General features: G+C 40.1%; 1 protein-coding gene across 5 annotated transcripts in view; it reads right to left on the bottom strand.

Moving 5' to 3' along the window:
- Positions 1–15170, bottom strand: part of TPRG1 (tumor protein p63 regulated 1) — a 330716-nt gene that overhangs the window by 121087 nt on the left and 194459 nt on the right. Inside the window, exon 1 of one of the 5 annotated variants that reach the window (XM_013982284.2) lies at positions 14748–15005. The exons of the other annotated variants lie outside the window; for them this stretch is intronic. The gene's annotated coding sequence lies outside the window, so the exon portion shown is untranslated. Of the gene's footprint in view, positions 1–14747; positions 15006–15170 lie in introns of those variants that run through there. 5 annotated transcript variants of the gene reach the window in all.

The raw sequence follows: 15170 nt of genomic DNA, 5'->3' as shown, positions 1-15170 counted from the left end.
TGTAATAATATCTCTCAACTCTTTATCTACAAAAGTGCATGTGGATGCCTGCACTGCTTACTCTCAGAGATATTTTGAGAAGATCAAATGAAGAAGTTGTGCAAGTACTTTGTGAGTGGTGGAGTCTTGATCTTGCATCTTTTGAAGAGCCATTAGCATATTATCATAGAAGGAGGAAGAAATAAAATAATATTCAAGCGGGTGCTCTTGGTAATCCCTGGAAGATGCCAAAGGGAAAGTGGCATTGCCCAAAATTTTAGGGATCGTCTAGTCTATTTTGACCAAGTCAAGACTACTGGCAAGTTATGGGGTGATGGTAAGAAGATGGAATGTGTCTGAACCAGGGATATGTCAAACCATCCCAGGAGGCTATTGTCTGGGGGACTAGACAGAAACCCAAGTCTACAGGTCCTGAGTTTGATGCTGCCCAAGTAACTTGTACACATACTTCCTATGTCAATTTCTGCTCCAGAGTATTTCTTCCAAATATGAAAGCAGTGAAAAACACCTGTGGAAAAAGAAACTCATGGACCTGGAGAACAGGTTTGTGATTGCCGAGGAGGAGGGAGCGGGATGGACTGGGAGTCTGGAGTTAATAGATGCAAACTATTGCATGTAGAGTGCATAAGCAATGAGATCCTGCTGTATAGAACAGAAGCCTATGTCTGTCTAATCACTTACGATGGAACATGATGGAGGATAAAGTGAGAAAAAAATGTATGTGTGTGTGTGTGTGTGTGTGACTGGGTCACCTTGCTGTAGAGTAGAAATTGACAGAACACTGCAAACCAACTATAATTTTTAAAAAAAAATCATTTTAAAAAGAAAAAAGGAAAAAAAAAAACCACCTGTGGCTTATCTAGGCCCTATTTGTGATGGAGAAATTCAACTGCGTGGACTTAGTTTGACCACTCTTTAGAGCTTCTCTTTTGAGATAAGCATCACCAAAAGTGGGTTAGCTCAAAGTAGTGCTGTTTGGCAGTATCCCTGCATTTAAGAACTTCAACTATGACATTGCATGGTGTTTAAAGAGATCACTGAAACATTTGACACATCTCCAAAATATAATCCCTGTTATCTGTCAGGGCAGTTCTATCTTCTCTTCCTAATGAGCTGGGCCCAATCTACAATAACTAGTACTATTCCTGCTTAATATTATCCATTACTTCTTCTCTTGCATCCTACCAAAAATAGGCAATGTAGGCTTCAAATGCCATTAATATTTGACCATGAAACTCTGTTATTCTCCCACAAAAGCCCAGCCAGTGGACAGACTTAGAAAATGCTACAGAGAGTAGCTGAAACTAACTTTCTTGTTGGGAGTGACTGAATGAAAAACCTTCAATTTAGGAGGGATCATATACAGTTCAGCGTCATATCTAGTAGGCATCTCTAAGATGGTTACTTTCGTTCTTTAATAATGTTACCTATCTGCAGATTTAAGTCTCATGACAAAGTGAGATTAATTGGTACACGACTAGAAGCTGTGTTGGTATATTTTAACACATGAAATAGACTATTTAAAATAAATGATATATCTAGCTATCTTTTTAACTCATCGTCTTCCAGTGGCAAATCCAAGTTCATTCCTTATGCTAATGTTCTTTTAAAATATCAATACTATTTTATTTATAATTTATTTTCTTTAGCTAAACTACCTAATTTAATTTAGATAGAATATTATGTAACTGGTATAATTAACACTGTATAAGTACAATAGAAAAACATCCAAGTTATATTTTTTAAAGTTGTAAAATAGGACATAGCATGATCTTAGTTTTTATCAAAATAAAATATGGTTATGTATAGCTAATGCATATGTATTATGAGAATATCCACAAAAATGTGAACATAGGTTTTCTCTGGGTGATTTGGATTATCATTTTTTTAACTTAAATATATTTTCTAATTTTATACAAAGAGGATAAAATAAGAAAAAAGTATTGGCACTAGTCAGAACATTTGAAAGCTTAAGCACTCACGTTTTCATCACAAATACACTATTTTCCAGTATAAGGAAAAAATTAATTGTTTCATACAGTAAGATCATCAAAATCTGGCCCTCAGAAACTCTCCAAAAATTAAAGTCAAAAGAAAATTCATACCCAAATAAAGACGTTCCTATACATGAATAGCTATATTTTGGGGCAGTGACTTTTATCTGCCCACTAATATGCAAAATCTACATTCAGGAAACAAAATCAAAGAAGCTTTGAGAGATGAAGAAAGATAGTGTCTCTAGGGTAAGTTTTATCACAATAAATCATGAAACTGCTTTGTAGGTTGAGAAGTTACAAACCTGTTATGTAAATTATGTAATGGAAAAAGGTGGGGGAAATTTTTTCTTACAGTGATAAGTCCAATGCACCTCTAGTGAACAGATTCTCTGAGAACAAAGCCCTTAGTTACAGAGGAACTGGACAGAATAATTTGGCAAAAGTTCTAGTTTTACCAGCAAAAGGCCCTAGTATGTGATGTGGAGTTGGAGAAGAAAGAGGTGGCAATGGCCTTGTTTTAAAGAGTGACCTGGGGGAGGGGTAGTTGGGGGGCTGTGGAAGGGAGCCATTCCACATCACCCTGACCTTGACCTAGGCCAGCTTCAAAAACATTGATCTTTGAAACAAACTAGAGTAAAATAATTTTCCTTCTTCTTCCTGTGTTATGCCCAAAGAGTTAGCAGTCACACTACAGGCCATCTTCTTTGAGAAAAGGTCAAGAGAAAATGCAAGGCCAAGGGAATCCATATCCCTAACTTTTTTTCATGTCTGCTAATGCTTCCATGACCTTCTGACATCAGTGCTTCTCCTTGAAATACATTCTTTCTCTTCATAAAGATATTACTTACATTGAACAAGGTTATTTTTTTTCCTATCTTTTCCTTTCATGCTTTTATTTACTTCAACTTTTGCAAAACTTTAATTCTTATTTGTTTTCAATTGCTAAGTTTCAATTCTGTTAGGGAGCTCAACCCATCAGTAGGAGTGACTAAGCCCACAATTTACCTTCTTCCATTGGAACCTGAAAGATGTCTTTACTTTTGATTTAAACACAACTTTTTGGGTGGGATGTCAAGATCACTCACCCACAACTTAAAGGCACAATAATGTTTGGAGAATTAATTAAGCCAAGCTTTCCACAAGGTAATGGACAGGGAAAGACACAAATTGATTTATTTCAGGTAATCAATTCCCATATCAGGAAATAGTCTGGCACAGTAAAGAAAGCTTTGGAGTCAGACAGACCTGGGCTTCAGTCCAGACTCTACAACTTACCAGCTGCCTGAGGTTGGGTAGCAATTGAAAATTTTTGTGCTTCAATTTTCTCAAACATGAAGTGGATCCAGTATTTACTTTATGGGACAGTGTAAGAATCAGAGGACTAATGGATCTAAAGGCCTGGTATAATACTTAAAATATAATGGGTATCAAAATAGAGTTTTAAAAGTTTGAGGAAAGGAAAGGCTAGAAGGAGTCTAATAATCAATTGAATTTATATTAGAACAACTTAAACAATTGGATGACTATACAAAACTAGTGATGGTGGAAAATACCTTAATGTAATAGGAGTCAGGAAATTTGGGTTCAGATGAAAGTTATTCCACTTCTTTTGGCATTTTTTTAAAATTTTTTTCATATGTACTAGGAGGGTATCTTCCAGTCGTGCCAGTCTAAGACTCCACATAGACCTAATGGGGAGCCTCTATTCTAATTCAAGCTGGAACGCTAAGAGATCATCTACCAAGCAGGTCAAATACCCAACATAATAAAGTTGGGATATATTTAATTGTATCACATTTACCCCACTGCAAATCAAAGCTTTCTAGTCCTTGGCTATGCATTCACAGGAAATTGCATTTTTAAGAGCATCCAGGATAAGTAATAAATAAGAACAAGAGAACAAGTTACTAGCTTGTTTTTTGTTTGTTTGTTTGTTTGTTTATGGATTTGGCAGGCAAAATACACTAAATGATAGGAACGTCTGTCTTGGTTTCATTATCTGTTTCCTCCAACCAATGAGAGTGACACTTCAGAGAGGGCTGACCTTCCTAGGCATCACCCAGCTAGACCTGGATATTAATGATTCTTTGGACCCATTTAACTTTTATTACATTGTGGTCCATACAAAGGAGCAAAAGAAGGAAACGAAAATCTTTTCTTAAACCTACCATGCAGAGAAAATGAAAGTAAACTGTTTTTGGTATATATCCTTTAAGACTTCTTCTACATTTATCTTTAGATTATATCTTTTTTTTCCTTCTTCTTCAAAAACTGAGTTATGGAGTTCCCACTGTGGTGCAGAGGGTTAAGAATCTGACTGCAGGAGGTCAGGTCACTGTGGAAGCACATGTTCAATCCTCAGCCTGGCTCAATGAGTTAAAGGATCTGGCTTTGCCACAGCTGTGGTATAGGTCACAGCTGTGGTTCATATTAAATCCCTGGCCTGGAAATTTCTATATGCCACAGGTAGAGCCATTAAAAAAAACCTGAATTATGCTGTTAATATTGTTTCAAAAGCAGCCCTTTACATTTAGCATATTGATGAGGATGCTGATACAGACAATGGTTGCAATGTTTATCAAGCACTTACTGTGTTCCAAACACAGGGCTTTAACTGTGTTGGTTCATTTTACACTCACCATAGACCTATGGTTCAGGTATTACAACTATCCTCATTTAACATATTAGTACACTGAAACTCAGAAAGGTTGAGGAATTTGCTCAAGGTTGCAGTCAATGATAAGAGCTTTGAGTTGATCAAAGATCTCTCAGATCTCAAACCCCTGCTTTCCAGACTGTGCCACACTACTCAGTACATGAATAATTTCCACAGTAGCATATTAGTAACTGTACAATGTTCCATTATACAATCATCCATATTTATTTAACTCATCCCTTATTGTTACTTGCTCGTGTTGCCTTTATTTTCCCCCTTTGCTTTTTTTTTTTTTTTTTTTTTGTCTTTGTGCCTTTTCTAGGGCCGCTCCTGCAGCATGTGGAGGTTCCCAGGCTAGGGGTCTAATCAGAGCTGTAGCCGCCAGCCTACGTCAGAGCCACAGCAACTCGGGATCCGAGCCACATCTGCAACCTACACCACAGCTCACGGCAACGCCGGATCCTTAACCCACTGAGCAAGGCCAGGGGTCGAACCTGCGACCTCATGGTTCCTAGTCAGATTCGTTAACCACTGAGCCACAACGGGAAGCCCCCCCCCCCCCACCCCTTGCTTTTGTAATGATCAGGCACCAAAGACCCTTGTTGGTAAAACCTTTAAAAGTCCTTAATTTTTTCCTCTATAAAAATTTCTAGAAATGGAAATGCTGGGTCAAAGGGTTTGTACATTTAAGTTTCTTGGTGTATATGGCTAAATTGCCCCTCTGAGAAATGTAGTAATTTAAGTCTCGTTAAAATATAAAGCCCATTTATATGTGGAAACAAACAAACAAAAAATCTCATAGATGCAGAGAACAGATTGGTGGCTGCCAGAGGCAGAGAGTGAGGGGTGGGCTAAACGGGTTTCAGCTATAAAATGAATAAGTCCTGGGGATGTTATGTACAATATAGCAACTAGTGTTAATAGTACTATATTGTATATTTGAAAGTTACTAAGAGAGTAGATCTTAAAAGATCTCATCACACACACACAAAAAAATTGTAACTATGTGTGGTGATGGATGATAACTGGACTTACTGTGTTGATCAATTTCCAATATATACAAATGTGAAATCATCACACTGTGCATCTGAAACTAATACAATATTAAAGGTCAGCTTTTTACCTCAATATTTTTTAAATTACAAAAATTTTTTAAAAAGGAATAAGAAGCCCATTTTTCTGAAGGTCCGAAGAAGGTTTAATTTTAAAATATGTGTGTGATAGTTAAAAGTTTTAAGATAGTCCAATATTTGTGTTAATTTGCAGTGCTTTTTTGTGACATTAAAAAGTTGGAGTGTGTGTGTGTGTGTGTGTGTTTGGACATTTTTATTAATTTCATCTTCTTGGTCTCACCGATTCACAAGAATTATTTATTTATTAAACACATTCAAAATCAAATAAATGTTTATGTCAGCAGCCGTTAATGATTATAGTGGCATTCATTCTGTTTATAAGAATATCTTAACTTGGATACTCCACTTTTTTTCTTACACGATTTAGATTAACTTCCAGAGTGAAATTCTATATGGTAGAAATTGTTTCATTTAATGTATTAATTGAAACACATTTTGGAGGGAGTCCTTCTCTGTGACAATCACTGTGCTAGGGAGAAAAGAGATAGAAGTTTCCCCAGTAAAAGAAAATCTACAAATAGAATTTCCTTCTGTTTTTAAGGAATACACTGTCTCCTATGAAAGAAATTAGATCTTCAAATAGATAATTACAAGATGACTGGATAAAGACTAGACAGTAATCTGTGCAAGGTGCAATAGGACATTCTAGGAGTCTCACTGAGCTGTCTGGATACATACGTATCAAAGGGCTCTTGCAAAAAGCATAACAGACACCAAGGACCCAGGATGACCTGCTGCTGGAAGATGAAAGCTACATTTTACTCTAGGAGTGTCCTTTTGGTACCATCAATGATGGGAGAGAACAGCTGGCATGCAAAGTTTTTCATTCTCGACAAACTGAAATTATAATTAAATAATCATAGTTTGGGTATCCAAAAATGGAGTCATGAGCAGCCATTGGAGATCTGGTCTCAGACACATTCTGCACCACTGAGAACATGAACTTTCTTTACCCAGCGACACTACCCGACGTATTCAGAACAACACCCACCAGCTCTAACCCTATGGTCTCAAAGTCTTGCCTTGTAATGATGCAAGTCATTTCAGATCCAAACCAATCTTTGCTTAACAAGCATTCTCACTTCTTGCCAGCTGCAATTATAATTCTTGACAAACAACTTATGCAACTAACTGTGGCCTTGCAGCTTTTGCCTTTATAAGCTTCTGCCGTTTTGCAGCTCAGCAGAACACAATTCAGGTGCTTCTTGAATCTGTGTCACCTGGGCTGCAGTTCTAACAAACACCAAATAAATGTCTCATTATTTCAATCAGGTCTCCATTTCTAAAATTTTGATTACCAGAATGCATTGTCCAAGGATGGACCAAATAATATGTGTTTCAATGTATCCCTATTTATAGAGTAGCAATATCTCAATTGGGGAGCAAGAAGGGTTGACCCTGAAATATGTGTTTGGAGCTTCATGTGAACAGAAAGAAGTTTAACAGCATATGATCCTCAGGTGGACAGAAAGCAGGCAGCATCATAGATGTATCACGAATGTGAGTAAGTAGATACAAATTCACTACCAGGGGAGGAGACTGATGTGAGAATCAGCCCACGATTACAGATGCAAGAAAGGATTCCCTTCCTCCATCAGGTAGACGGTTCAACCATCAACCTTGTGTTGACTATATTTGAAAAACTTCTCATGGATAAGCAATGAGATCCTACTGTATAGCACTGGAAACTATATCTAGTCACTTGTGATGGCAAATGATGAAGGATAATGTGAGAAAAAGAATGTATATATGTGTGTGTGCCTGGGTCACCTTGCTGTACGTAGAAAACTGACAGCTGAAAACCAGCTATAATGGAAAAAATAAAAATCACTTAAAATAAAAAAAAGAAAGACTTCTCTAATATTGCAAGTTTCCATTGATGCAGCTGTCGAGTTCTAGTTCCCTCCCAGGGCCCCAAACATCCTGCATCTGGTGTAAAAACACCTACAGTTCAGGAGATATACCTGAGAAGTGTGAATTCCTGGAATTTACGAAAGATCCTTAAACAATAACAGTGAAAGTTTCCTCGAACTTTATAGAGAGTTCTAAAGCTATAAGTGGGCTCCAAAATTATCTGTTTGGTATGAAGCAGTGGCAGTGAAGAGAGCAATGAATTTGACTTTTTGAACCCGGGTTCGAGTCCCATTTGCTATTAATTTGCTATGTGATTTGGGGCAGATGACTTCAACCCCCAGAACTTTAATTTTCCTTCCCTGAAAAAAAAAAATGTAAGAAATAACCCTTACCAGTACTACCTATAGGGCTAGGAGAAAGAAAATAAAATACTATATCTGTGTGGATTAATCCAGGTACAATCTCTACAAAAGAACAATTCTATTATCTTTCTCTTACAATTGGGGGGCAGGGAGCTTCTCTCTTTGATTTCTAGCTTGTGCCAAATTCCTCTGGGTCCATTTCCAAATTAGCTCCTTGAAAGAAACATTTGGGGGGTTCCCTTCCTGGCTCAGAGGTTAACAAACCTGATTAGGATCCATAAGGATGTGGGTTCGATCCCTGGCTTCACTCACTGGGTTAATGATCAGGCATTGCCATGAGCTGTGGTGTTGTTGTGAGCTGTGATGTAGGTCACAGACACAGCTCGGATCCTACATTGCTGTGGCTGTGGGGTAGGTCGGCAGCTATAGCTCTCATTCGACCCCTAACTTGGCAACATCCATAGGCTGCAAGTGCGGCCCTAAAAAAAAAAAAAAAAAGGCAAAAAAGAATAAAGAAAGAAAGAAAGGAAAAAAAGAAACATCTGTATCCACCAGCTCCAGTTCCTCTTCTCCCTTTATCTTTTGACATCATCTCTCCACTTCTAAGGCAAGCTCCTGCCTCAGGACCATTGAACTTGCTGCTACAGCTGCCTGGAATGCCATCCAACACCTCTCTCCTCCTTGGAAGTCTTCATCATTTGGATCCCAGCACACAACCATCTCTCCTAGTGGTCATAACCTGCCACTTCCACTGCTCCTCCTCCATCTTTTTTTGGTTCCCATGGAACCAGAGGGGATAGAGGGAGTTGGGGTGGCAGGAGTCGCCTGCTCCAGGATGCAGAAGATAAAGGGGTGGGAGTGCTGTCTATAGAAAATGTGATTGAAACATGCTTTTCATTATTACCATGTGCTGGCAACTCTCAACAATTTCAGTGACAAAATCCTCCTCTCTGCTAGTACAAGATATCCCCCACCATGCCCTTCCCCCTTTAGCACACTATTGACTAGATTCTCCCCACCATCCTAACCTAAAACCTTATAACACCCCAAACATCAGCCCTTAAGCCTCTTTTACTAACTCCTCAGAAGACCTCATTTAATTTCATTGCTATATCATGTATCTATTGATGACTCCTACTTTTTATCTTCAGCTCAGATATCCTCACTGAATTTCAGATTCACATATTAAGTCACTTTTTGACATCTCCAGTGTCATCCTGTCCCAAAGTAAGCTCCTGATGTTCCTTCAGAACCTCTTCCTCTCATGGTCTTCTCCATCTCAGATAAAGGCCACTCCTTCCTTCCAGTTGCTCAGCAAAAATCTTGGAGTTCTCCTGGTCCCCTGCCTGTGTCATTACTCCCCATTCCATCAAACACACATATGCTCCAAACACATGTCATCACCTCCACCACTACCTACCTGTCCAAGCTTCCACAGCAATCATCTGGATTACAGCATGATCTCCCTGGTGAATCTGCCTCATTCTGCCTGCCCTCTCCCTATTCTGTCTTCATCTATCTTCAATACAATGTTGAAATGGAGGTCATACCTCTGCCCAAAATGTGCTGTTGGCTCCCATTTCACTCAGAGTGAATGTCAAGGACCTCCCCTTGTCTCTCAGGGCCCATTTCACTGCCCCATCCCCACTCCACCATCATCTTTCTAACTTGGTTTCCAAAGACTTTTTTTTCACTCAATTTAATCTATGCCTTACTCTCAAAGGCAGCAAGAAGGCAAGCTCCTGCCTCAGGACCATTGAACTTGCTGCTACAGCTGCCTGGAATGCTGTTTCTCCAGTTATTTACCTGGTTTGCTCTCTTGAATCATTAAGCTCTTTGCTTAAATAACAATGTATTCCTCTCTAAGCACCCTCTCCAGAATCTCACCTCCAAAGACTTCCTAACCCCTTCTCTGTCTAATTATTCTCTGTGTCCCATAGATTATATATTTCAATGATTGATTTTATTGACCATCTGTTCCATTAGAAATGTAAGCTATTTGAGAGAAGATTGTTTCTTTTTGTTCACTGCTCCTGTTTTCCTAAACCCTAGAACACATATTAGTTTTGTGAAATGAATGAATCTAGATGTTTGCATTGAGCAGATGTTCAATAAACATTTTGTTGTTGTCATTGTTTTATTGTTGTTTTGTGTTTTGGGGGCTGCACCCTCAGCATATGAGGTTCCCAGGCTAGGGGTCGAATCGGAGCTATAGTCACTGACCTACACCACAGCCACGGCAACACCAGATCTGAGCCATGTCTGTGACCTACAACCCAGCTCATGGCAATGCTAGATCCTTAACCTACTGAGAGAGGCCAGGGATCAAACCCACATCCTCATGGATACTAGTCAGATTTGTTTCTGCTGAGTCATGATGGGAACTCCCAATAAATTGTTTTAAATGAATGATTTTGCTTTTCTTATTAAGGCCTCACCTGTAGCAGCATATGGAAGTTCCCAGGCTAGGGGTTGAATTAGAGCTGCAGCTGCAGGCCTACATCACAGACTCTGCAACACCCGATCTTAGCTGCACCTGTGACTTATATCACAGCTTACAGCAATGCTGGATTCTTAACCCCACTGAACTAGTTCAGGGATCAAACCCAGATTCTCGTGGACACTATGTCAGATTCTTAACCCACTGAGCCACAACAGGAACTCCAAATGAATGAATCTTTTTTTTTTTTTTTTTTTTTTTGTCTTTTTGCTATTTCTTTGGGCCGCTCCCACGGCATATGGAGGTTCCCAGGCTAGGGGTCCAATCGGAGCTGTAGCCACTGTCCTACGCCAGAGCCACAGCAACGTGGGGATCCGAGCCGCGTCTGCAACCTACACCACAGCCGGATCGTTAACCCACTGAGCAAGGGCAGGGACCGAACCCGTAACCTCATGGTTCCTAGTCGGATTTGTTAACCACTGCGCCACGATGGGAACTCCCAAATGAATGAATCTTATTCAAATACTTCGTTTTACTTTTGTCATGACAACTACCTACTTCCCTTGAAGCACAGACTTCTGAGTTATAGATATAATCTGAATCATGTCTCATATAACCATGTGCATGAGAAAAGTTTAGTTAATTATACAAATACCTTGGGTATTTGTGCTAACTCTTGTTTTGGTGACTGGTAGAGCTCTTCACAAGCCCAGAACTTTCCCTTCAACTCATGAGGAATGCTGTAGACCACAGAGAAGTAGCCACATACTTGTGGAATTCCCAGCACATTTATTACAGAAGAGTCCGGGCTGAGACAAACATTCTCTAACTATTCCTTAGTGGGTGACTACTCCCTGACCAAAGGACAAAGCTTATCAACTAAAAATAAGACCCCACATCCCACATGTTGGGAACTTATGCAACATAACTTTTCTAAATTTCAGATAACCCAGAGGAACAGACTTTTAAAGAAAAGAAAGGTTGGACTTCCCCTGTGGCCTACAGCATAACGACATGGTGTTGTTACTGCTATGGCTCTGGTTCGATCCCTGGCCCTGGAGATTCCACAAGCTGTGGGTATGGCCAGAAAAAGAAAAAAGAAAGGTTAATAATATTTTTTTTCAAAATATCCCTTATGATTTTTTCAATGTGTTTTTATGATATTTTATCCATCTTTTCACTATATATTACCCCTTCCTCCCTAAGTATCTGATACTGTCCACTGTGTCTAAAACTGCTCAATTTTGTTTTTTTCCTGTTAATTCTCCTGAAAAACTTACAGCAGAGCTAAGCAGTACCTATACAGATGTTATGATACTGCCAAATAATAGACATGGATGATCATGAACTTGGACTAAATGTCTAGTCAATAGCTGCCATGTTCCTCAAACCCACTATGCTGTGCCTGATCTAAAGCCCTTAGCCTGCTGCTCAGCAACTAGGATCTGGTGCAGAACCAACCTCATTCCCCCTTCCACACCACTGGCCCTATAGGCAGCCACAGCAAACACTCTCAAGTGTTTTCAGAGAGTACTAACTTAGAAGTGTAATCAAATTCTTTTTTTGCTGGAAACCCTTCTTATCTCTGTCCAAAGCCCAGGTCAAATGTCATTTCCTCCTTACAACCATCCCTAATGGCAACCTAACTGTTTTTCATGAATTTTTCCTTAGTAAAATCAACCACACTTGCTTTCCTCTTCTTGCAGCATTTATCATCTCTTATCAAGTGTTGCAGTAATTTGCATACACCTTTATAATGTTAGGGAAGCCCCTTTGGGGGAGGGTCATTGCTCCTTATTACTAAATCCCCAAGCTTAGAGTGATGTACACCATAAGTGATCAAGACGTAATATTTTACTAGTGATTTAATTATAGAAACCACATCATTGGCCTAGTTTCCAAGATTTCAATAATTTGTTCTGTATTCTTTGGGATGCAGGCATTGTATCATTATCCATGTGCTGTCATATATTATAATGCCTTTTCTTATTTTTATGTCAGTGATCTATGGAGCAGTGTTACCCAGTACTTGTCAATTTCCCTTCCTTTTCTCTTGTCCCTGGAGATGATGTTGGAGTTGTGTCATCTTGTTTAATACTTCAGCTTTCAAGTCACTGAGTCTTGATATCTGGCTTAATATCCTGAGCAGGTATCAGAGCCAAAGGCATATTCTGCAGAAGTCATCATTTTTCCTCTTACCTCTGAAATAATGAGAGGTTAGGACAAAAGAATTAATTTCACCTCCTCCCTGGTGACATTGATCTGTGGTCTTTCATAATGTAGAAGTAGGTTTCTCTTGAAAGAGAATGATTTGAACCCATAAGAGATTGAAAGAGATAAGTATTGACAAATTCAATACTCGGTTTCCTCAGTCAGGTCCCAGGGGGAATGTGGAGGGTTGGGGAATACATGCTCCATTTACAGGGTGCACAGGCTGCCCCCTCCCAGTTGATGGTGGGAATGCAGATCCATTCATTTTTTTGTCAGTTTTTTTGGGGGTGGGTGGTGGAAGCTGTGCTTGCAGCATGTGGAATTTCCTGGGCAGGGACTGAATTCAACCATGGCAGCAACCTTAGCCTCTGCAGTGACAATGCAGAATCCTTAACCCATTATACCACAAGGAATCTCCTGGATCCACCATTACCAAAACTTTTGATCCTCCTAGAAAATGAGATGCCTGAATTTTTACAAGAAATGTCCTGGATGTTTAATATTTGCAACTAGTTCAACTGTAGACACCACCACGGCTTGCCCATCTCCCAACCCTACCCCTAAGAAGTCCCAAAATTTGGTTGATAGCAAATATGTCACAAGAACCAAGTTAATAAGGAAAGAGGCTTCTCTGGAAGAGTCTCCTCCTCTACAGGGTAAGGTGGCATTTCCACCGGATGCTAAGAAAATGTCAAAGGGCCCCCAAACCTGTAATTGGAAAGACTCTTACAGGACATCTGGGTACAGTCCCCTCATTGATACAGCTAAGCTTCTGCTCAGGGATACCCAGCACTTCAGCAGTGAGAAGCGAACAAGCTACAGCTCCAGTGATCACTGGCTGCCTGACTTTGTGCACATCATGTCTTCTTTCTGGGCCTCAGTTTCTCTACTTTGAATCATGTAATTGATTAAAGGATTTATCAAGACCCTTGCAGCCAGAAAAAATATACAGGAGCCTGCTAAAGATGACATAACTTTGCAACCCACTGGATTGTGGTGGGCCCACGGGGATGAATATTAGCACTGTCATAACAAACTCAAACAGACACACACATACACACACACACACACACAGGAAACATCTCTTTCCACAACTGAGAATGACACAACCTTTAGAGCATGAAGAGAAAAATGATAGCTAAAATTAGCCTCTTAAAAAATAAACTACATAATCACTGAAGATGAGATTTTCTTAAAACTGGAGAACAATGAGATATAATGATAGCTGTCATAAGAGAGGAAATTGCAGGAGTCAATTTGAAAGGATGTGGGGGTGCCCCCCCCTTGAGATTTGCTTTTCCCACATACCACAGTAAGACAGAAAAGCTGAAATATTTCCCCAGGGCTGGTGTGATCAGTACCTCATAATACTGCTGTTGACATTAAGAGAGTGTCATTCAGCCCCAAAGGAAATCCAGAGCCTGTGTCAGGCTCCCTGTAGCCACTTTCTCAAATTTGCATATCGCTTCTCAGTTTGTGAGGCCTTTTTACATACATAGTCTCATCCACCTAAAAATAATCCATTTGATGGTGCCTATATATCACTATAAAATCTCTCTCAGATCGATTCAAAAAATATCCCTCCCAACCTGCCTGAAAGAAAAGAACACTTTTGTTGGCCGTTTGACAGTTCAAGAAGCCCTTTCACTTCTTTTGGCTTTTTGAGATAAGGTCTGACCTGCTTGGGGGTGTAGCAGAGGGAGAGAAAAGGAGGCAGCAAATCCAATCTGGGTCTTAGTCTGCAGATCAGACTTGAACAAATCACTTCAATTCACCAAGACTCAGTTCCTAAGCCACTGAATAGAGAAAATTATACCTATCCTACTGTTCTTCCAGAGCAGTTAAGATCAAAATCAATATAGAGATAAGTATGTCAAGGGATTTTATAGGCTGAAAAATGCTGGTCTACAAATCTCATCAACCCTGTGTAGTAAGGAAGAGCAGAGCATTTTCATCAGGTCATGGAAAATAGGAATGTAGAACTCCAAGGCAGTGTGGAGGGGACCAGAGACTCAAGCTGGGGACAGGAGGAATCAGCTCACAGAGAGGAGCCCCATCTCTTTGCAGAACCAGTGACAAGCCATCTGGTCTTACCTGACTAGACTGTGGCCGGTCCTCTAGGGTCTTCTCTTGGATAAAGGGGGTTAGACCACAGTGGCTGGTGGAGGTGAGGCTCAGAGGAAGCCAAACAAGAAGGTGTGGGGTGCTGTCACCCCACACGATTTGAATCTTGCCTCACCTAGATGGCCAAGCGGGACGTGCTCAACCTCCAACAAAGGGTCAAAGGAGAGGACTGGGATTGTTTACAGGGAGGAGCTCCACCTGCCAGAGCCTGGGAACCAGGTTGACGGGTGAGGCTTTTCTCGTTCTACAATGACACACACACCTCTCTCTCCTGTCTTCTCTTTCAAGATGTCCTGGATTCTTCCACCCACTCCCTCTTTGACCTGTCCTGAGAGGGTGAGCAGGAACAGCCTTCTGGATGCCAGAATCTTCCTGGTATCTGTCTGCTTCCCA

Source organism: Sus scrofa, chromosome 13 (assembly GCF_000003025.6).
Source record: "Sus scrofa isolate TJ Tabasco breed Duroc chromosome 13, Sscrofa11.1, whole genome shotgun sequence".
Taxonomy (NCBI): Eukaryota; Metazoa; Chordata; class Mammalia; order Artiodactyla; family Suidae; genus Sus; species Sus scrofa.
This window is presented reverse-complemented; position numbering and strand designations above follow the sequence as displayed.